The 21,222-nt window shown below is 49.6% G+C and overlaps 1 protein-coding gene and 1 long non-coding RNA gene across 3 annotated transcripts in view; both read left to right on the forward strand.

Moving 5' to 3' along the window:
- Positions 1 to 21,222, forward strand: part of LOC132221127 (uncharacterized) — a 126,316-nt gene that overhangs the window by 58,322 nt on the left and 46,772 nt on the right. The window lies entirely within an intron of this gene.
- SOX13 (SRY-box transcription factor 13) overlaps positions 16,152 to 21,222 on the forward strand; it is a 47,442-nt gene continuing 42,371 nt past the window's right edge. Inside the window, exon 1 of one of the 2 annotated variants that reach the window (XM_059674876.1) lies at positions 16,152 to 16,510. The gene's annotated coding sequence lies outside the window, so the exon portion shown is untranslated. The remainder of the gene's footprint in view (positions 16,511 to 21,222) is intronic. The other variant, XM_059674875.1, reaches the window with a different exon arrangement.

Here is a 21,222-nt window from a genome sequence, read left to right on the forward strand (position 1 = left end):
TCAGTGAGTTTTGACAAATCTCTAACCCAGTGGCTCTCAACCTTCCTGATGCCGCGACCCTTTAATACAGTTCCTCATGCTGTGGTGACCCCCAATTTCATTGTTACAAATTGAACATAATTAAAGCATAGTGATTAATCACAAAAACAATATGTAATTATATATGTGTTTTCCGATGGTCTTAGGCGACCCCTGGGAAAGAGTCGTTCGACCCCCAACGGGGTCGCGACCCACAGATTGAAAGTCTAACCTTACGTAACCACCACCATGACCAAGATACAGAGCATCTCCATCACCCCAAAAGGCTCCCTCTTGGCCCTTTGCAGCCAGTCTTCCCCAACCACTGGCCAGGCAACCATTGGCCTGGTTTCCATCGCCAGAGATTAGTTTTGCAAATTCAGGATTTTCATGTAAACAAAGGCAGGGAGCATGGGCCCTTCACACAGTGGTTGCCTGTATGGGTGGTTTGTTTCTTTTCGTTGCTGAGTAGTATTCCCAGTGTGACTTTACCACCAGTGTTTAGCCATACTTGTTAATGGACATTGGGATTGTTTCCAGTTTGGAGATGTTATGAGTAAAACTTCCTTCATTGTTAGTGTAACAGTTTTTGTGGATGTATGTTTTTTGTGTTTTTTTTTAATGTATTTTATTGATTTTTTACAGAGAGGAAGGGAGAGAGATAGTTAGAAACATTGATGAGAGAGAAACATCGATCAGCTGCCTCCTGCATGCCCCCGACTGGGGATGTGCCCGCAACCAAGGCACATGCCCCTGACAGGAATCAAACCTGGGACCCCTCAGTCCGCAGGCCGACGCTCTATCCACTGAGCCAAACCGGCTATGGCAATGTGGATGTATGTTTTTATTTCTCTTGGGTATACATCTAGTAGGAGAATTGTTAGGTCATATGGTTAGTGTATGTTAATTTTATGAGAAATTGCCAAACTCTTCTCCAAAAACGGTTGTAGCATTTTATGTGCCCACCAGCAATACATGAGCATTCCGGTTGCCCTGCACCCTTCTCACACTTGGTATTGCCCATCTTTGTCTTTTAGCCATTCCAAGAGGACTCAGTAAAATTTCAGTACGGTTTTAATTTTCATTTTATTTTTTAAAAAATATATTTTATTGATTTTTTACAGAGAGGAAGGGTGAGGGATAGAAAGTTAGAAACATCGATGAGAGAGAAACATCAATCAGCTGCCTCCTGCACACCCTCTACTGGGGATGTGGCCGCATCCAAGGTACATGCCCTTGACTGGAATTGAACCTGGGACCCTTGAGTCCGCAGGCTGACGCTCTATCCACTGAGCCAAACCGGTCAGGGCTGCATTTTCTTAATAACTAAAGATGTTGAATGTGCCTATTGGCCATTATTTTCTTTGGCAAAGTGATTGTTCAATTCTTTTGTCCATTTAAAGAAAATGGGTTGTCTTCTTATTATTAAATGTAATATATATATATATATATATATATATATATATATATATATATATATGTATAATTGAACAGAGAGGAAGGGAGAGGAAGAGAAAGAAACACCAGTGATGAGAGATTGAGAGATTGGCTCATTGATCAGCTGCCTCCTGCACAACCCACAGTGGGGATCGAGCCCACAACCCAGGCATGTGCCTTGACCAGTAATCAAACTGTGACTTCCTGGTTCATAGGTCGATGTTCAACCACTGAGCCATGCTGGCCGGGCAGAGTTCTTTATATATTCTGAATATAAATCCTTTGTCATATACATATAAATACTCTCCCAGGCTGATATATGACTTCCTTTTTTGTTTTTTAAAAGTGTTCTCAGCTGGCCCTGACTGGTTTGGCTCAGTGGATAGAGCATTGGCCTGCGGACTCAAGGGTCCCGGGTTCGATTCCAGTCAGGGGCATGTGCCTTGGTTGCGGGCACATCCCCAGTGGGGGGTGTGCAGGAGGCAGCTGATCTATGTTTCTCTCTCATCGATATTTCTAACTCTCTGTCCCTCTCCCTTCCTCTCTGTAAAAAATCAATAAAATATATATATATATAAAAAGTCTTCTCAGCTGCTCTAGCTGATGTGCTCAGTGGTTAGAGCATCTGCAGTCAAGGGCACATATCTGAATGTCAGGTTTGAACCCTGGTTCCAGATAGGGCACTTGTGGGAGGCAACCAATCCATGTGTCTCTCTCACATTGATGTTTCTCTCTCTCTCTTTCTCTCCCCTCTCCTCCTCCCTTCCACTCTCTCTAAAAAATCAATGGAAAAAATATCCTCAGGTGAGAATTAACAACAACAACAAAATGTGTGCTTGGCCTTGTCCGGGTAGCTCAGTTGGTTAGAGCATCGTTCTGATACACCAAGGTTGAGGGTTTAGTCCTCGGTCAGGGCACACAAGAATCAACCAATAAATGCATGAATGGGTGGAACAACAAATCACTGTTTCTCTCTCTCTCAAAAAAAAAAATTTTTAGAAAATATTTAACAATAATAAAAGTGTCTTTTGAAGAGAAGTTTCTAATTTCAACAGAGTAAAAAAATTTTTTGTGTTCTTCTTACTCCAAGGATCACGAAGATTTTCTCCTATATTTACTTTTAGAATTATATCATTTTATCTCATGGTTAGGTCTATGATCAATATATAGTTTAATTTTTATGTATTATGAGAGTTTGGATCAAGGTGTTTTCTTTTTATAAGACTATACAGTTGTTCTATCATTTGTTGAAAAAATATCCTTTCCTCTTTAAGTTATTGTGGCAGCCTTGTCAAAATCAATTAACAAAACATGTGTGGTTCTATTTCTGGACTTTCTATTCTTTTCACTGATGGATATATTCATTCTTACACCTATAACTATACTGACTTGATTACTACAGATCAATTTGGGGAGAATTAACATTTTAACAATATTGAGTCTTCCTATCCATGAACATGGCATATCTCTTCATTTAGTTAGCTCTTCTTTAATACTTCTTTCTCAGCAGTATTTTATAATTTTTCATATAAGTGTCTTATCTTTCATTACATTTATCTCTAGGTATTTCATGTTTGTTGATGCTACTGTAAATGGCAACTTTTCATTTCACTTTCCAATAGTTTAATACAAGTATATGGAAATAGAACTGAATTTTTGTGCATTGACTTGTGGTCTGCAATCTTGCTCAATTGACTTATTAGTTCTGGCAGGTTTTTTTGTAAATCGCTTAGAATTTTCTGCATACATATAATTTTAGCTGTGAATAAAGACAGTTTCATTTCTTCCTTTACTGTCTGTATGCCCTGCATTTCTGGACTGATACTTGGTCCTGATATATTCTCCTTTTTATATATTTCTGGTTTCTATTTGTAAAAACTTCGTTAAGGCTTTGTTCATGAGGGATATTAGTTTATAGGTTTCTTTCCTTATCATATCTTTGGTTGTGGCATCAGAGTAATGCTGGGCTCATAAAATGAGTTGGAAAGTGTTCCTTTCTCCTCTGTTTTATGAAACAATTAATGAATGATTAGTATTATTTCATCCATAAATGATTGATAGAATTTTGCTAGTTTTTTTTTTTTTTTCAATTTTAAGTTCAAGTCTTTAATCAATAGAGGGCTATTCAAATTTTCTATTTCTTCTTGGGCCAATTTTTCTGTCATGTGTGTTTCAAGTAATTTGTCCATTTCATGTAAGTTGCAAGGTATATTCTATAAAGTGGTTAACAATACTCCCTTTTTGTCCGTTTAATGTCTGTAGGGTCTGAAGTGATGATCCCTCCCTTTCATTTTTGATATTGGTAATTTGTGTCTTTCCTCTTTTGTTGTTGCTCAATCTAGCTATGGGTTTATCAATTTTATTGATCTGTTCAAAGAACCAGCCTTTGCTTTCATTGATTTTCTTCATTGTTGGACTGTTTCCTAGTCCACTGGTTTCCACTCTTATCTCCATTATTTTCTTCCTCACATTACCTTTTGAATGCTGTTGATGGGCACAGTTCCCTCTCCCATCTTCAATCATAAGCCATGGGAGGTCTTACTGGAAAGGGGTCTTAGACATGATCTTGTCCAGCCTCTTTTATTTCATAGGTGAACAGAAATCCTATGAGGAAGAAATTTTCCTCCGGCAACTTAGTTTTCTTCCCAGGCCAACTTGTTTGTTAATTATTCCTCCCTTGAGTAATATATTCTTATTCATTCATGTATTCGTTGATCTTATATGATGGGCCAGAGACTGTGCTCTGTTCTAAGAACAAAGGTGAATAAGTCACAGTCTCTGCCTTCAAAAATCTCCCAGCCGAATGAGGGAGATAGCAAATAATCAGACAATTATGGAGCTAAATACCAGAACAGAGGTGTTCTCCGAGCGCCATGAAGGCACAGAGGAGAGTGATGAAGCCTGATAGCCACTGGGAAGATGAGGCTGGAGGAGAGGATGGTGGAGGCAGATGTCAGAGAAGACTTTTAAAATGGAACCACCAGCAAAATAAATTCGCTCTTCTTTACCTCGGAAAGAGCTTTGCTAATCTACTAACTATTGGCTTAAATAAGGCAAATCGAAAACAATGCAAGTTTCAGTAAACAGCCATCAATTAATCAATTAGCTAATTTTGTGTCCAGCATCATGCTAGGAGGTTCGGGAGAATACAGATTATGCAGATGCCCCAATCATGCTTTCCAGAGAATAAATATTCTCTCAGGTTCCCATTTCCTGATTTTTCTTTTTTGCAGATGGCCTATCCCATCCATAGAAAGTAAATATACTTGAAGCTGTGGAGGTATCGACATTGATGTCCTTATCTATTATCTCCTTACCTATTGCTGCAAACAAATCACCCCAAATCCTTACAACTTTAATGTCATCCTACACTTTTTAAAAAATATATTTTTATTGATTTCAGAGAGGACAGGAGAGGGATAGAGAGATGGAAACATCAATGATGAGACAGAACCATCGATCAGCTGCCTCCTGCACGACCTGACTGGGGATTGAGCCTGAGACCCAGGCATGTGCCCAGACCTGGAATCCAACCGTGACCTCCTGGTTCATAGGTCGATGCTCAACTACTGAGCCACGCTGGCCAGGCATCTTCTTAGAGTTTTTGAAGGCCAGGGAGCCAAGAGTGGCTTAGCTGAGTGTTTCTGAATCAGTGTCTTATCCAAGGTCTCTCATGAAGTTAGTGGCTGGGGCTTCAATCTCTGAAGACTTAACTGGGGCGGGAGGGCTTGCTTCCAAGGCACTCACATGGCTGCAGGCAGGAGGCCTCAGATCCTCAGGGTGTGGGCCTGTCCACAGGGCTGCTGGGCACGGCAGTGGCTTCCCCCAGAGCAGATGATCCAAATGCCACTCTGTCTTTATGACCTGGTCTCCAAATCACACATTACCACTTCTGCTTTAGAGGTGAGTCACTAAATCCATCTTATACTCCGTGGGAGAAGATTACACCAGGGAAAATGTTACACCAAGAGGTGGGGGTTATTGGGGGCCATCTTGGATATTTACTTACCACAGAAACCCTCCTAAACCAGCCACAGTTTAAAAATCTGGAACATTAGTCACATTAAGATTGAAATAGCAAATAGCCAATTAATCTTTGCCTCTTTTTTTCCACATAGAAATGTGAAGAAAATGGTCTAATTCTTAGCAATAAAATCATTTTGTAGACTCTAGTCCTCTTTATAAATATTGCACTGTCACATCCTAAAGTACAAAGTTTTTACTGAGAACCAAACCTAGCCCCATGCTGAGAGAAATACCTTAGATATTAGCCCTCAATGAGCCTTCTGGAAGGGTGTAACCATTATCCTTTGACATTTTGCCCTGACCAGTTTGGCTCAGTGGATAGAGCGTCAGCCTGCAGACTGAGGGGTCCCAGGCTCGATTCCAGTCAAGGGCATGTACCTTGGTTGCAGGCACATCCCCAGTGGGAAGTGTGCAGGAGGCAGCTGATCGATGTTTCTCTCTCATCGATGTTTCTAACTCTCTATCCCTCTCCTTTCCTCTCTGTAAAAAATCAATAAAATAAAATATATTTTTAAAATTATGCAGGATTATGACTCTATTTATTTTAAAGATTGAGGATGCAGCAGTGAACAAGATAGAGGGGAGTGGGGATGAGGGGTGTTATGGACTGAATGTCTATGTCCCCCCCAATTTATATGTTGAAGCCTTAACCCCCAATGCAATAGTATGTGGAAGTGGGACTCTGGGGAGATAATTAGGTTTAGATGAGGTTACAAAAGTGGGGCTCCAGTGATGGAATTGGTGTCCTTATATAGCTGAGAGTGCTCTCTCTTCACCATGTGAGGATACAGGGAGAAGCTGGCCATCTACCAGCCCGGAAGTGACCCCTCCTGAGGAATCCAATTGGCTGGCACCTTGGTCTTGGACTTCTGGCCTCCAGAACTATGAGAAATAAATTTCTGTTGTTTAAGCCACCCAGTCTATGGTATCTTGTTATGACAGCTCAAGCAGACTGCTGTCACCTGACTGAGTAAATGCAAGGCTAAATTCACAGTGCTTGGATTCTACAGTTTGCACTGGAGGAGGAATCCTCAGAGTTCCACAACAGCTTCTGTCTGCAGAGGGGCAGGGCTGATGGAAGGAAGCACCAACCACTGAAGAAGTGACTGAAAATGTGACTGGAGAGCTGGGAAGTAAACATTTTAAGGGCCAACTTGGAGTTCTAAGTCAGTAGTAGAAATTGGAGAGGAATCGCATTGTCGGAAGGAGGGTGGGGTCAGTATAGTTATTGGTGTCGATTCCACTGGTGAAATAGTTCTTTTTAACAGAATAGATTCTTCAGCTTGCAAAACATTTTGTCATGAAAAAGATATCTGAAGTTGGAACGAGCGCTAGACTACTTTTCCAGGACTCGGGAGAATGGGACACAGTGGGAGGCCGGGACGGACTCAGAGGGCCAACCATGAACTAAGCAGATCCCCATCCTCATGCAGCCTGGTGACTAGGAAGGACTCTCGTTCTTGCCTCCAGGAGTAACCCAGTAGGGATATATCTAATTCTCTATAAGTTTTTGGAAAGATATGATTCCAGACTCACCTCAAAATAAGAGAAAATTTTAGGGGAGGCCGACATGCTAAAGAGAACGGATTCAGCTGCTGCAGCAAAGGCCAGCGTCACAGCCGCTTATGGAAGATAGCAGGTTATTAGTCTTTCCTATAATTGTCCAAGGATAAGCAGTGCAAAGCTTTAGGGGGCTCCATCGTATCAGAGGCCCAGACTCCCTTTGCAACGCCTTCTTTCATCTCAGGGCCTGGGAGGGCTATGACAGCTCCTGCCAGCTCCTGCCAGCATGCTCACATCCCAGCCGGCAGAAGGGGAAATGACAGAATGGGAAGAATGATTGGCTGTCATTTTCGAAGCTAAAACCTGTATTACTCTACAAGGGAAAAACTGGGGGGCAGCTAGCAGCCTCTGACGTCATAACCTCCTGTAATGCTGTCAGAAAGGAAGGCCAAGGAGATCAGCCATAGTCAGGCAAATCCCCCTTCGTTAGACTTTAAACTTTATGACAGGAAGGACCCTCGCTGCTTTTGCTCTTCACTTCACTGTCATTGTCTGGCACAGTCCATGGCATAGAGCAGGTTCTTACTAAATGTTTATCAAGTGAAGAAATGACTGAGAGGCAGCTGGATTTAAGAGTTCCAGAAGACCCTCCTTGTGCTTCTTCCCAAGGATTTTTGTTGCAAGGATCGAGACACCTTGGTTTTGCCCTGGCCAGTGTGGCTCAGTTGGTTGAACATTGTCCCGTGCACCAACCGGTCCCTGGTTGGATTCCCGGTCTGGGCACATGCCCAGGTTGCAGGCTCAATCCCTGGCGGTGGCTGTGCAGGAGGCAGCCAATCAATGTTTCTCTCACATTGATGTTTCTCTCTCTCTCTGCCTCTCCCTTCCTCTCTCTCTCAAATCAACGAAAACATAAAAACAAAAAACAAAACAAAACGCTTGGTTTCTCATTAAAATTAAACCTCAGAAGGTATGTTGAAAGTCCTTCCCGAAGTGAAATTTCCTACCCAGCACTCCCACCCTGACAGGCAGTATGATTTCTTTGTAGCCTTGGTCTACTGTCTAATGGTGGTGAATTTTAGATGACGTAATGCACAAAGAGCAGTGTGATGGCAAATGGTGTGAGAAAGCCAGGCTCTTCCGGCCGTTCTAATGTGTTATCGCTCTAAGCAAACCTGGTGTCTTCCTGAGAGAATTTTATCCCAAGGTCTCCTATATTGCACAGATTAATTCTTTTAGCCGGGAGGGGCCAGCCTTGGAGGATAGGACAGCTACCGGGAGGTGCTGAAGGGCGAGCTGAGCAGGCGGAGCCCCCAGCCTCCTCAGCCCGGGCCTGGGCTAGCCTCACAGCTCTCCCCTGAGGGCCGTGTTTCCAGCCTCTGCATTTAATAAGCTGAGGGCATCGAAAACAGTAAAATGTGGAAGATAATACAACAGACAATAAAAAGATGAAATAAACTAAGAAGAAATAAAAAGATGGTTAAAACCGTTAAAAAAAAAAAGGCAGCAGGCAAATGATAATATGACCTAAAAATAAACCAAATAAACTTAAAAGAAATGAAAAGATAAAACAAAGACACAATAAGGCAAAGGTTAGAAATAAAAGACGGAGAATAAAAAGAGAATACAATAACAATAAATCTAGGAGATAAGATGAGAGAATATAAAATAGCTAGAAGAAAGACAAAACAGAGATTAAAAAATGACTGAGATAAGTGAAGTCATTAAAGCCAGAAAAATAAAAGACTAAAGGGATTAAAATAATAAAGTGTGTTAAACCAAAACCACAAGAAATAAAAAATTTAAAAGAATGGCTATGGGGAGCAGTGTCACAGAGTCAGTTTGCTTCCAGTTAAAATAATGCTGCCTTGCCAGTACCTGAGCCTGCCCCTCGTGCAGACGTGTTTTTGGAGTCCAGGCAGCCTCCAGGTTATGCTGACCTCCCAGCCTCTAAGCATCCACCTTAATCTGCTAGAGCTGCCCTAGCCAAGTACCACCGACCGGGGGCTGAGCCAGCAGCCAGGTACTGCCTCACCGTTCTGAGGACTGAGTCCACGATCGATCGAGGTGTGGGCAGGGCTGGTTCCCCTGAGCGCCACGAGGGAAAGGTCTTGCCCAGGCCTCTCTCCTGGACTTGCAGATGGCTGTCTTCCATATGCGTTCCTTCCATATGTGTTCCTTCTGCTTGTGTCTGTGTGCACATTCCCTCCTCTTTAAGGACAGTGGATGAGCACCCACCCTAAAGAGACCATTCCAACGTCATTACCTCGGTAAAGCCGAGTTAGGACAAAGGCATCTGGGGAGGATGGTGGATGCAATCCATCCCTGCCCGGAGCCCCTCGGGGGAGACCCTCCAGGCAGAGAGATGAAGACAAAGGGTAGGACCTTTGACCGCTTGCCTGGTTTGGGGCCTCTGACACAACTGACTTCCGCCCCCGCCCCCCCCTTGATTTTAGTTTCTGATTAATATTCTTCATTTCACTTGGAACCACACAGGGCTGTCCTGCTGAGCCCGAGAATAAGGCTCCGGGACCCCTCACCCGTTTTCTCTCGTGATGTTAGGGCTGCTGGGCGCCAGGAACATCCCAGCAGCCGGTGTCCTGCGGCTCAGGGAGAGGCTCGCTCGGGAGGCTGAGCTGGTGCCCTCGGCTTCTCAGGCCAGAGACCTTCTGCTTTGGCTGCTGGAAGCACCTGTGGAGTCCAAGGTGCCCTCTAGCTCCCCCCACACGGACGGCACGATCGCTCGTGGCGATGAGGAGCTCCGTATCCACGTCACTGTCTCCAGCCTTTTCCGAACAGGGAAGCCTGGGAGAGCGGGCTCGCGGGCGGGCGTGAACTTTCTGGACTTGGTTCCTCTCCTGCTCCAAAGGCGGAGCTCAGAGCTGTGTGCGGGAAGCGCAGAGCCGTGGGAGAAGCAGGGCCGAGGTCACCTCGCTCAGCCTCCTAGTTAGTAGTTGCAGAAATGGAAACCTAGGAAGGAAAGACTTCCCCCCAGGATAAGTGTTCTTGTCTCTCTCTCTCTCTCTCTCTCTCTCTCTCTCTCTCTCTCTCTCTCTCTCTCTCTCACACACACACACACACACACACACACACACACACACACACACACTGGGCAGACAGAGCCCAGGCCCGAGTTGCCTTCTGACAGAGCTGGCTTCATAGCTCAGCCTGCGCAGTTGAATGAGGCCCTGTGCTCAGAAGAGCCCTGAGCTTGATTGAATGCTCTGCTGTCGCCATCTTGAATTTGTAAACATTTTGGAACAAGGGGCGCTATGTGTCATGTTGCCGCGGGCCCTGCAACTTGTGGTGGCCGTCCGACCCCGACTCCACTTCCCACTGTGCTGCGATGAGGAAGGAGCCACAGCCACCCAAGCGCCTCTTGCCCATGAGCTGTCCAGGGCAGAGGCTCTGGATACAGTTTGGCACAAGACAAGCTCTTCAGAGCAGGAGGAGAAAGGGGAGGATGCCTTTCACGGAGGCCCCAAGGCCCTCTCGCTCGCCTTAATTCCCGCGGGGCTTTAGCTAGGGCATGAACCTTAGGGTCACCCATCTCTCATGTGCAGCTGGCAGACTTGGCCTGTCCCAGCCTTGCTCTCTTCAAGATCCCCTCAGTCTGTCTCCCACATGGCCGGAGAGGAAGGATAAAAGGAAAGTGAAAGTATCAGCTTCTCTGGATGGCCCTTTCCTCCTCCTCCTCCTCCTCCTCCTCCTCCTCCTCCTCCTCCTCCTCCTCCTCCTCCTCCTCCTCCTCCCCTTTCTCCCCACCATCGTTGCCATGGAGACCAGAACAAAGCCTCTCTTTCCCCTCTTTTCTGGATTGTTAATTGTCTTTTCTCCATGGTGCCTTTGTTAATTGTTGCCAGTCCCTCCCAGGATGAGGATCTAGGCCTCCTCAAGACCGGAAAGAGGGTTAAGAACAAAAGTTGGGTGGTGGGGGTGGGGCACATAGCCAGGTGGTGGGGGTGGAGGTGAAGAGGAGAGAGGAGGCAGCCAGGGTTTTTTAAATTGCCCAGGCTTCTGGCAAGGGAACACCTCTTCACCTCTTTACCTCTCTGCCTCAGTGCCCACCCCCCTCTATGGGAAAGGACAGGAGAGAATGGGAAGAGAAAAGAAAAACAGCCATTGTGTGTATGCACACGTGTGTGTGTGTGTGTGTGTGTGTGTGTGTGTGTGTGTGTGTCTTTGCACTGCGCCCATTTCCAGGTAAGATATGCAGCCCATCTTTCCTCCCAGCGTTTGGGACTACTGATAATTCACAGAGAGCATCGACCTATGAGCCAGGCGGTCACGGCTCGATTCCCGGTCAGGGCACATGCCCAGGTTGTGGGCTCCATCCCCAGTGTGGGGTGTGCAGGAGGCAGCCGATCAATGATTCTCTCTCCTCATTGATGTTTCTATTTCTCGCTCCCTCTCCCTTCCTCTCTGAAATCAATAAAAATATATTTAAAATAAAAATTAAAAAAATCCACTTCCTCAGGCAGTAGGATGAAGAGTTGCTACCCAAACAAGCTCCACTAGGCTGGCCTACCCTGGCCTGACCTGACCTGACCTGAAGTTCCCTCCTCTCCATGTCACAGACAGCATGGCTCTGGGTTAGGTGAGAGCGAGGGGGGGCAGGGGAGAGGGAGCCGGAAGGCCTTCAGGCAAAGCCGTGAGACAAGACTGTCCTTCTCCCAACTCCTCAGCTCCCAGCCTCTCAGCCTTCTGGCCCTCACCCGGCTCCTGGAACACCCAGGAAAGCAATTCACACCATTTTGTGAATTTAATCCTTGTATTACTCCTCCCAAGAGAATTTGCATTTTACACCTGATCTCTAACTTCAGAGGTTAAAAAAGTGTGGGGAACCCCAGAACCCTGGGCACCGCAGCCCCCATCAATGTCTGAGGATCAGGCTTGGCAGCCACAGGAAAGGAGACTCACTGAAGCCAATCAAAGTCATTCCTTCAGCAAATATTTTGTGAGCATCTACAGCAGGCCCTCAGATAACATCATTTGCTTATAAGGTTGTTGAGATGCCCTAGGGACTTAACTCTTCTTTATGTCAATTGGCTTATGGTAACTGGCTTCTACACCTCATTTTTCCTGAAGTCCAAGGATCTACTGACATCATTAAGTGAGGACTAACTGTCCTCTGGAAATTAAATGGAAATTAGAGCAGGCAAGGTTCTTCCCTCACAGAACCTACATACAGTCTACAGGGGAGAGAGGCCCTGACTGGTTTGGCTCAGTGGATAGAGCGTCGGCCTGTGGACTGAAGAGTCCCAGGTTCGATTCCGGTCAAGGGCATGTACCTTGGTTACGGGCACATCCCCAGTGGGGGGTGTGCAGGAGGCAGCCGATGGATGTTTCTTTCTCATCGATGTTTCTGACTCTCTATCCCTCTCCCTTCCTCTCTGTAAAAAAATCAATAAAATATATTAGAAAAATAATAATAAAGGGGAGAGAGAAAAAAAGACAAGAAAACGGAGGAAATAAGTCCCAACTGCGTGCTAAGTGTTATGAAGGAAGCAGGGCCCGAGGAGGACAGAAGGGGGAGAGGATGGTTGCAGATGGGGAGGAGGACAGGTGAGGGCACATGTGTGTTGAGAGCAGAGGATGAAGAGGAGCCAGCTCTGTGAAGAGCAGGGTGGGGGGTGCTCCCCAGGTGAAGAGGTGCTTACAGGGTTTGAAGCCTAGTTGAAGGCAGATTTTCAATATGGAAGATCTGATTGAGACTGGGCAAAATGTGTGAGATAACAGTGTAGGATTGGACACAGCGCGGGAAGGATCTTGAAGAATAAACAATGGTTCGATAAGCCAGAGGTTTGCCAGGTTAAGCAAACTATTATCCGAGGAGGGGGCTGTGGGAGCAGTCTATTGTTCAGATAAATGGATTTTCAGGAAGTTTCTGAAGCAAATAATGAAGTTATTTACTGGTTTACAGTCTTATCTTCCCGGACAAGAAATTTCTGGAACAAATATTAAAGTCATGTGGATGGAAACAGTCTTCGTTAAATTATGCGGCTGCAGGTGGTCTCAGCTCTGAGAGGCAGTGAGGCTGTGGGAGTCCAGCTGAGAGATGATGAAGGCCCGGGCCAGGGTGGGGACAGCGAGGAAAGGGAAGTGGATGGATCGGTACGTATTTTCAGAGATAGATCCTCGGCACTAATTTGATTAGATGGAAAAGGAGGAATCAGGGATGAGTCTTAGGTTTTAGGCCTCAGTCACTGGGTAGGTCACGGTTCGGGACCTCTTACTGAGATGGGGCAGATGGCGCAGTGTGTTAGCAGGCTTGGGAGTAGGAGCTAAAGGTTTAATTTTGAACAGGTGACGCTTAGGGTGTCTGTGAGATCCTTGGGTAGAACTGTCAAGTGTGTGGTTGGATGAGCGAGTCTGAAATACATTAAACAGATGTAATGGTTTAAATAAAAAATCGAGAGAATAATCAACATATAGTTGTTATTGAAAACTATGGAAACGAATAAAATTTCACCGAGGGAGAGAAGGTACAGAGAGAGGAAAACATGGCCCAGGAGAGAACCCGCAGGAAACACCCACTTGGAGACAAGGGTAGCGGAAGGAATAGAAGTAAGGCGGGCTGAGAGAGGCAGCCAGGGAGCCCAGAAGACATTCAGGGGAGAGTGAAGTTGTGAAGTGTTTCAAGGAGGGAGTGGTCAGCTGGGTTACATGGTGTAAATGTGATGGGTGTTCCTAGGAAATGGTATAATAGTATAGAAAGATCTAGAATCTTCAGAGTCAGGTAACTTCCTCCCACCTCCTATTGGTAATGACCTTGAGCTTCATTTTTCTCATCCTTAAAATGGGATAATGATACCAAACTCACAGAATCAGGATAAGGTACAAGTAGGTACTGTGCATGAAAGCAGCTCCACACAGAAGACATAGTAGGCAGATACTAAAAATATCGCAAGTTAGTGGCAGCGCCTGGGAAGAGTAGACACCTGTGAAGGGAAATATGGATGGAGGAGGGGGGGGTTGTTGGAGAGAGGACAGCCCACCTCCCACCTCCCACCTCCCACCTCCCTGCTCTTCCTCTCTGATTGCCGTGGCTAAGGACAGCTACAGGTCGGGCCCACAGTGAAGCTGCCCATGGAAGCTTGATCAGGAGCCAGAGAAAAACATCCAAGAATATGGCAAGCACAGGCATGCTGGCTGGTGGCACCTGGGTAACTCTCATGGTGTCTGAGATGGCTTCATCCACAGTCACCAAAAGCCAGGCTGTGATGAGTTAATACCGACTTCTCTTACCTTCTTATCGCCATCTGTTTCTTCCTTCCCGTCTTCCCTCCCCCTAACTCAGCCCAAGCCGGTCTGGTGGTGATTGCCCTTGTCTGGCCGCTGGCCTCCCTGTCTCCGGCTAGATGATCTCAGCGGAGACCCTGCTTAGAATCCCTCACTGACTCCCCACTCCCTTCAATCAACCAAATGATCAACAAGTATTTTTTAAAAATATTATTTTTATTGATTTCAGAGAGGAAAGGAGAGAGAGAGAAAGGGAGGACAGCAATGATGAGAGAATCATTGATTAGCTGCCTCCTGCATGCCCCCCACTGGGGATCAAGCCTGCAATCTGGGCATTGCCCTGAAATCGATCCTGACCTCCTGCTTCATAGGTCGATGCTCAACCCCTGAGCCACGCCGGCTGGGCAGCAAGTACTTTTCAAGGGCCTGCTCTTTGCCAACCCCTGGACACATCCCTGCCCTTGTGGAGCTTACAGTCCAGTGGGGGGTGACAGACAAACGGACTGTTTTCACACTGTGACTGGGGGCCTCTGGAACCCCTATACAGACGGGGTACCTGACGCAGATTGGCCCGTCAAGAAAGGCTCCCGGAGGAGTTGATATCTACACCGGGAACGAAAAGTTGAGTGGAAAGAGTTAGCCAACGAAGGCGATGGGGAATGATGAAATCTCACGCCCTCAGTAGGTCTATGTGGCCAGCGGACCATCACTTGCGAGACCCTCATCACCTACACCGGGGGCACATTATTTGCAGCTCCACGACGGCCACTCCTTTAGCCTGCTCTGCTCCCACAGGTCCTCCCAAGACCCAGCTCACACGACACTTTCCCTGGAAGATGCTGACCGGGCTCCACGCCCAGGTGCTCACAAAGTGGGAATCCAGACAGGGCACTGTCATTCATCCTGGCGTCCTCTGCACCCAGCTGGGCCAGGCATACTATAGGTTTTTTAAAATATACATTGAGCCCTAGCTGGTTTGGCTCAGTGGGTAGAGCGTTGGACTGCGGACTGGAAGGTTCTGGGTTCGATTCCATCAGGGGCACAGGCTCGGGTTGTGGGCTCAATCCCCAGTAGGGGGCGTGCAGGATGCGGCCGATCCAATGATTCTCTCTCATCATGGATGTTTCTCTCTCTCTCCCTCTTCCTTCCTCTCTGAAATCAATAATTCAAAAACAAACAAACAAACAAACAAACAAAAACAACCAGACAAGAACACTGAATTACAGGAATCCACTCCCCTAAGAACAGGTCAGGAAACACGCCAAGGGCTGGTTTAGGACTGGGGACTGGGCTGAAGCATCAGGCAGCTGTCCAGCTGCCGGAGGGATCAGGTTCCTAAGGGAGATTGTGAAATGGGGGTTTTAAAAACCCTACATCGAGTTTATCCGCCTGAAAGGGTTAGGGCGCTGGGAGTTGGCTGGACAACTTCTGGGGGCCTGCCCTAAGGAGCTAAGAGTTTCTGTAGGACCCTCATTCCCGGCCGTGGGAGTCGGCAGGATCCCCGTCTTTTTAATATTCTCTCCGCCCCCATCCGCCCCCGCCGCGCAGGAGCTCAGCTCTCCCCTCTCCACCAGAGGTTTCCAGCTGTTGATGCCAGGATGGACCTGGCTGCAGGGAGGAGGAGGGAACTCTCTGTCCCTCCCTCCTCCGTCTCCCCACCCTTCCTCCCTCCTCCTCCCCTTGCCCGCCGTGTCTCCCTCCCTCTTTCTCCTCTTAGGCTGTGGAGTCGCCGCGCCGCGAGCTGCGAGCGCCCGGCTCCCGGTCCCGCTCGGGAGTGAAGTGCGGGTGCGGGTGCCGGCGCCGCCCGGAGCGGCGGGCCGGGCTGAGGCCGGCGCAGCGGTCAGCGCGGAGGCTCGTCCGGGACTGAGCCCGGGCGCGGGGCCGGAGAGCCGGAGAGCCGGAGAGCCGGGGAGCCGGAGAGCCGAGGAGCCGGGCGGCGGGCCGGCGCCGCGTCCGGGCGAGTCCGGGGCAGGAAGGCGGCCGCAGCGCAGGGCAGAGGGCAGAGGGCAGAGGGCGGAGAGCGGCCTGGCCGGCGGGGAGCCCCGCCCGGACGCAGCCGGCCGCTGGGCGCGCACCCGGTCGGCCCGGAGTCCGGAGCGAGTCGCCGGCCGACGGCGGGGGGCGTGCCCCTCCCAGCCCCGCGCCGGCCGCTGCGCGGCGGGGCATGTGAGCGGGAAGCCGGGCTGCGGCGCAGGACGACGGCGGAGCAGCAGCAGCAGCGGCAGCGGCAGCGGCAGCGCGGAGCCCGGAGCCCGGAGCCCGGAGCGCGGCGCCCGGCTGAGTAGTAAGTGCTCCCCTCGCGCCCCCTCCCGCCCGCGGAAGTTTGACACTCGCGCCCCCACGGTTCTGGGCACACGCGGCTCTCATCCCTGCGAGTTTCCATCCTTTGCAAAGTTTCCCAGGAAGGACGGATCCCCTGCCGACCCCAGCAGCGCCGGCCGGCGGGGGCTCCTCGCGGGGAGAGGCGGGGTGGTCGTGGAGAGGGGGGCCGCCCGGCGAGGCCGCGGGTCGGTGCCTGTGCGCCCCGCGCGAGCCGCGCTGGCGGGGTCCCCGCGCCCGCGCCCGGCCGAGCGGCACCAGGTCTTTCACAGCATCCTGTCCGCTCGCCCAGTTCAAGGACTTCCCAGCAGGAAGCCGGGGCGACCTGGGAGCGCCCCGAGTGGGACTCCGGGGCCGGCGCCGAGACGAGGTCCCCCGCCCCGCCCTGTGTGTGGGGTGCGGGGCTCCCGCCAGAGCCACCCTTCCCACCCTCCAGGTCGGCTCCCCCGCCGACCAGCCGGGCGCTGCATCCTGTTTGTTTTCTGCGCCGCTGCTCCTGTCTCACCCCTCCCGCTTCCCACCTCCCGCCTCCCGCCTCCCACCTCGTCTTCTTCCTACGACCCCCACCTCCCGCCTGGAGATGGTCGTAGGTGAACCTTTTCTTCCCGGTTTCACCGTCAGAGAGATCGTGCGGGGGGTGGAGAGGTGGGGGTGGGGGCGGTCACTGTTCCCAGCAGTTCGCCATTGTTTTCCCACCCGCGCGTTCGGTACGTAAACACACACACATTCTCTCTCTCTCTCTCTCTCTCTCTCTCTCTCTCTCTCTCTCTCTCTCTCTCTCTCTCTCTCTCTCTCTCTCTCTCTCTCTCTCTGTCTCCCTCTGCTTCACACGCGCGCACACATGCTGCTTCGAGTCCCGAGACGCGCGGGGATCGCCCGCGGGGTCTCCAGCTGCGGGACCCAGCGCGGCAGCTGCTTCGTTACTGATCTGGCGCTGGGGCGGGGGGGGGAGTGGGGGGTGGCCGGGTCGTGGGGGGGCCGGAGAGCCCCGGGCGGGGCCGCGAGCTGTGCCTGGGCGGGAAGTGAATTTTGAACTTCAGCCCCGACCTTCCCGGGAGGACCCCAGCGCACGAGCGGCGGCTCCCGCCCGCGGGTGGACGGCAGCTGCAAGGACTCCAGCGGCGCTCTTGGCAGCCGCCTCCGGGACGGGCTAGGAGGAAGCCGGGGAGTTTTCCTGGGAAGTTTGTTGGATTCTGTGGGAATTTCCGGGCGGGGCGCCTCGGCGCTGGTGAAGGGTCTGGCGAAAGCCGGCAGAAAGATGCTGCTGCCTGGGGTGCGTTTCCAGGGACCCTGGCTTCCACCCGCTCCCTTCGGAGGCGGCGCTGCAGATGCCGGGATTCAGGACATGAGGGACCTAATTCCCCGCCAGCGCGAGCCTGGGCGAGTCCTTTAACTTTCCTAGATTTGCCCTCATGCCTGATGGGCAGCGTTATGCACACAGCCTTGAGATGGGTATCCAATAATTAGTTAAAGAATAGTGGTTTGAAAGGAAAATTAAAAGAGAATAGTGGTTTGCAAGGCAGGAACTGCAGGAGGGCCGGCACCCCTCTGACTGTACCACTGACAGCCAGGATAGCTTAGTGGTTGAGAACCAAGGCTCTGGAGTAGAGCCCCTAGGTATTGCCACTGGCAACAGGATCTTGAGCAATCTGACCTGAGTACAGTACTCTGTGCCTCACTTTGCTTGTCTGTAAAATGGGTTTAATAGGAACAGGACCTACTCCATAGGGTTGTCTTGAGGATTAAAAGCCTTGATAAAGCAAACAGTGCCTGGCACGTAGTAAGTGCTGGGGAAATGTTAGCTGTTCTTGTCGTTATTACTAACCTGACTTTGTACAGAGCCCAGAGAGCGCTTCTGGATTGTGCTCATTTAATCAATTATAATAATTGTCCACTTCTGAAAAGGAAGAAACCTCACACTTCCCACCCTTTCCCGTTTTCAGCTGGTTAAATCCTCCCTTACTCCTTTTCCAGTTCCATCTTGTTCAGTCTTTTAACTTTTCTTTCTTGCCCCCCCCCCCTTCATCCCTCCCTCTCTTCCTTCACAATTTTTATGAAAGGTACTTCGTTCCCTCCTTTATTTTTTTTAAATACATTTTTATTGATTTTTTACAGAGAGGAAGGGAGAGGGGTAGAGAGTTAGAAACATCGATGAGAGAGAGACATCGATCAGCTGCCCCCTGCACATGCCCCACTGGCGATGTGCCCGCAAACAAGGTACATGCCCTTGACTGGAATCGAACCTGGGACCCTTCAGTCCGCAGGCTGATGCTCTAGCCACTGAGCCAAACCAGTTAGGGCAGTTCCCTCCTTTTAAAAAAAATCAATCTTGGCCCAACTGCAGGGTTCTCAGTGGAAATCAGGCCCCAGGAAGGAAGTGCCTCCACAGGGTGCCCCCTGAGTGCAGGGCCTGGGCTGCTGGCTCATGGATTGGATATGCATTTGTGTCTCTGGGGTTGGGTGACTTTCCAGAGAGAGGAGCCCAGGTGTGTAGGGCCCGGGGGAAGAGGCAGGTGGGCCGGGCCGAGCTGGGCTGGGCCTGGGGAAGGCAGCGTCTGTGTTGCCTGTTGCCGGGTCTCACTTGGGAGCCTGGACTATCCCAGCGGCCCGGGTGGAATGGGTATGGGATTTTGGGTACACGATGGGCCACAGTTTCACCTCCCACTCTCCACTTGCATAGAGAGTATTTTCTAGGAATTTGGGTTTGTCACAGCTCCTGGGATTCTGGACTCTGAGCTGGGGACGAGGGAAGAGCAGGCAGCTGCTGGCCACCCACGCTGTCTCATACAATGGGCTTTCTCTCCTTCCTCTGACCCTCCGACTCCCACCCCAGGCATGAGGGAGGATGGCCAGGTGATCGGTGATTGGTGCTTGGAGATCCTGCAAGTGGGAGTCCAGTGAGGAGAATCAGCCAATGCAGTCATCCCCATTCATTCCTTTAACAGAGATTTGTTGAACACCCACACGTGCCAGCAGGGCTCCAGGGGTGAAGTCGGGTGGTGTGCCCACCTTCAGGGAGACTTCTTTCTAGTGGGAGGTGACAGGCAATGATTTGAAATAAGTAACCAAGACAATATTAGGTCCTATGTGATGTGAAAGAAACACAGCAGGGTGATAGGATAGAGAACATATGTGTGGGGGGTGGGCAGGGGTGGCCCTACTTGGGGAAGCCAGTGAGAGCCGCCCTGGGGAGAGGACAGCTCAGTGGAGGCCTAAAGTATGAGAAGGAGCCAGTGGCACAAAAAGGAAGGAAGCCAATGAGAAATTGTTGAGGCCAGAACTGGGTTTGCAACAGCAGTGTGGCCGGAGGGGGGCTGGAGAAATCAGAGGGGTGCGGAGCCTGGTCACTGGGACCTGGTAGGACTGACTGGTGAGGAGCCTGCGTTTTATGGCCAGGGCGATGGAGGCCATTGGAGAGGGGAGTGACAGGGTCCGATTTATGGTTTTAAAAGGTTGGTTGGTACACAAGTAATGGTCATCAGAGTTGCCCCAGGGGAGGGAAGTGGTGGCTGAGGGATGGATGGAGGAAAGATGGTGTTCTCGCCGGAGACGCTTTTGTCCTTTCTGACTGTAGTACCGTGTGCATGTATCAACTATACCCCCTCTCGCCAAACCCAAACCAAAAAGCGTCGTTAAAAAAAGCTTAGTTTATACACTGAAAACTATATAATGAAAAGGGTAAAAAACGGCATAAAACTATAATATAGTACCGATTTCGTGAAGGTAATGGGATGTATACACACGTGCAGGATGCACGCAGAAAGAAAACTAGAAGGCTGCCTTTTTACAGCGGTTAATTCTAGATACTGGACATATGGTGGTTTTTACTTCCTTTTGTATCTTCTGTTGATTTTTCCAGTCTTCTACCATGGTCCCGAACTGCTTTTATAGGTGGGACCATTCCCAGTGCTGCCTTGGCTTTGGAAATGACTCAGATTTCAGCTACATTCTTATCCCCATTTTAACTCCTGGTAGAGATCAGGGGGCGGGGGGTGGGGGGGATGACGTGGGGCCCCTCCTGAATATTTTGCTACTTTATTAGCAGATTCAGGGCAACATGATGTGTAAAGGGCTGTGGGGTACATGCAGTACATAACATCTCTGAGCCTCGGTTTGCCAATCTGTGAAATGGGACAATAACAATGAGAATCCCTATCTCTTAGAACGTCTGGTCAGTATCTGCAGCAGGGGGTCCATGAATGGTATGGGTCTGGAATTTGCTGTTGCCAGACAAGTATTTGCTTGGGCTACACTTGATTCTGCAAAGGTTTTCTCCTCTCTAGGGGTGCTGTGAGATTGGCCCTTTGGGGGGAGCCCCCTGAGTAGGTCACTAGGAAGCTGAAGCTGATGCCTCTGGAAAAAGTGGAATTGAAATGCAGCTGTGCCCGTGCGCCCCTCCCCCAGCCACATTCAGGGGCAAAGCTGAGTGTTTGCAAAGGGCTCTGTGCTGGGAAGGCCTGGCCAGGCCCACAGCAAATCGTGCTTTGAATGAGAAATATTTCTGTGCTTGGTGTTTGCTTAAGAGGGCTCGCTCCTGCCGGAACTTTTGCTGGTCCCCTTTCTGGAAGCTGATGTGTTAGTCAGGTAGGCTGTCACAGTGCCTGTCGCCAGGCGGGGAACCTGGGCTCATGAAGATCACTGTAAAGGCTCCTGCCATCTCCCTTCCAAACAGGAAGA

The sequence above is a fragment of the Myotis daubentonii genome, chromosome 18 (assembly GCF_963259705.1).
Source record: "Myotis daubentonii chromosome 18, mMyoDau2.1, whole genome shotgun sequence".
Classification (NCBI taxonomy): domain Eukaryota; kingdom Metazoa; phylum Chordata; class Mammalia; order Chiroptera; family Vespertilionidae; genus Myotis; species Myotis daubentonii.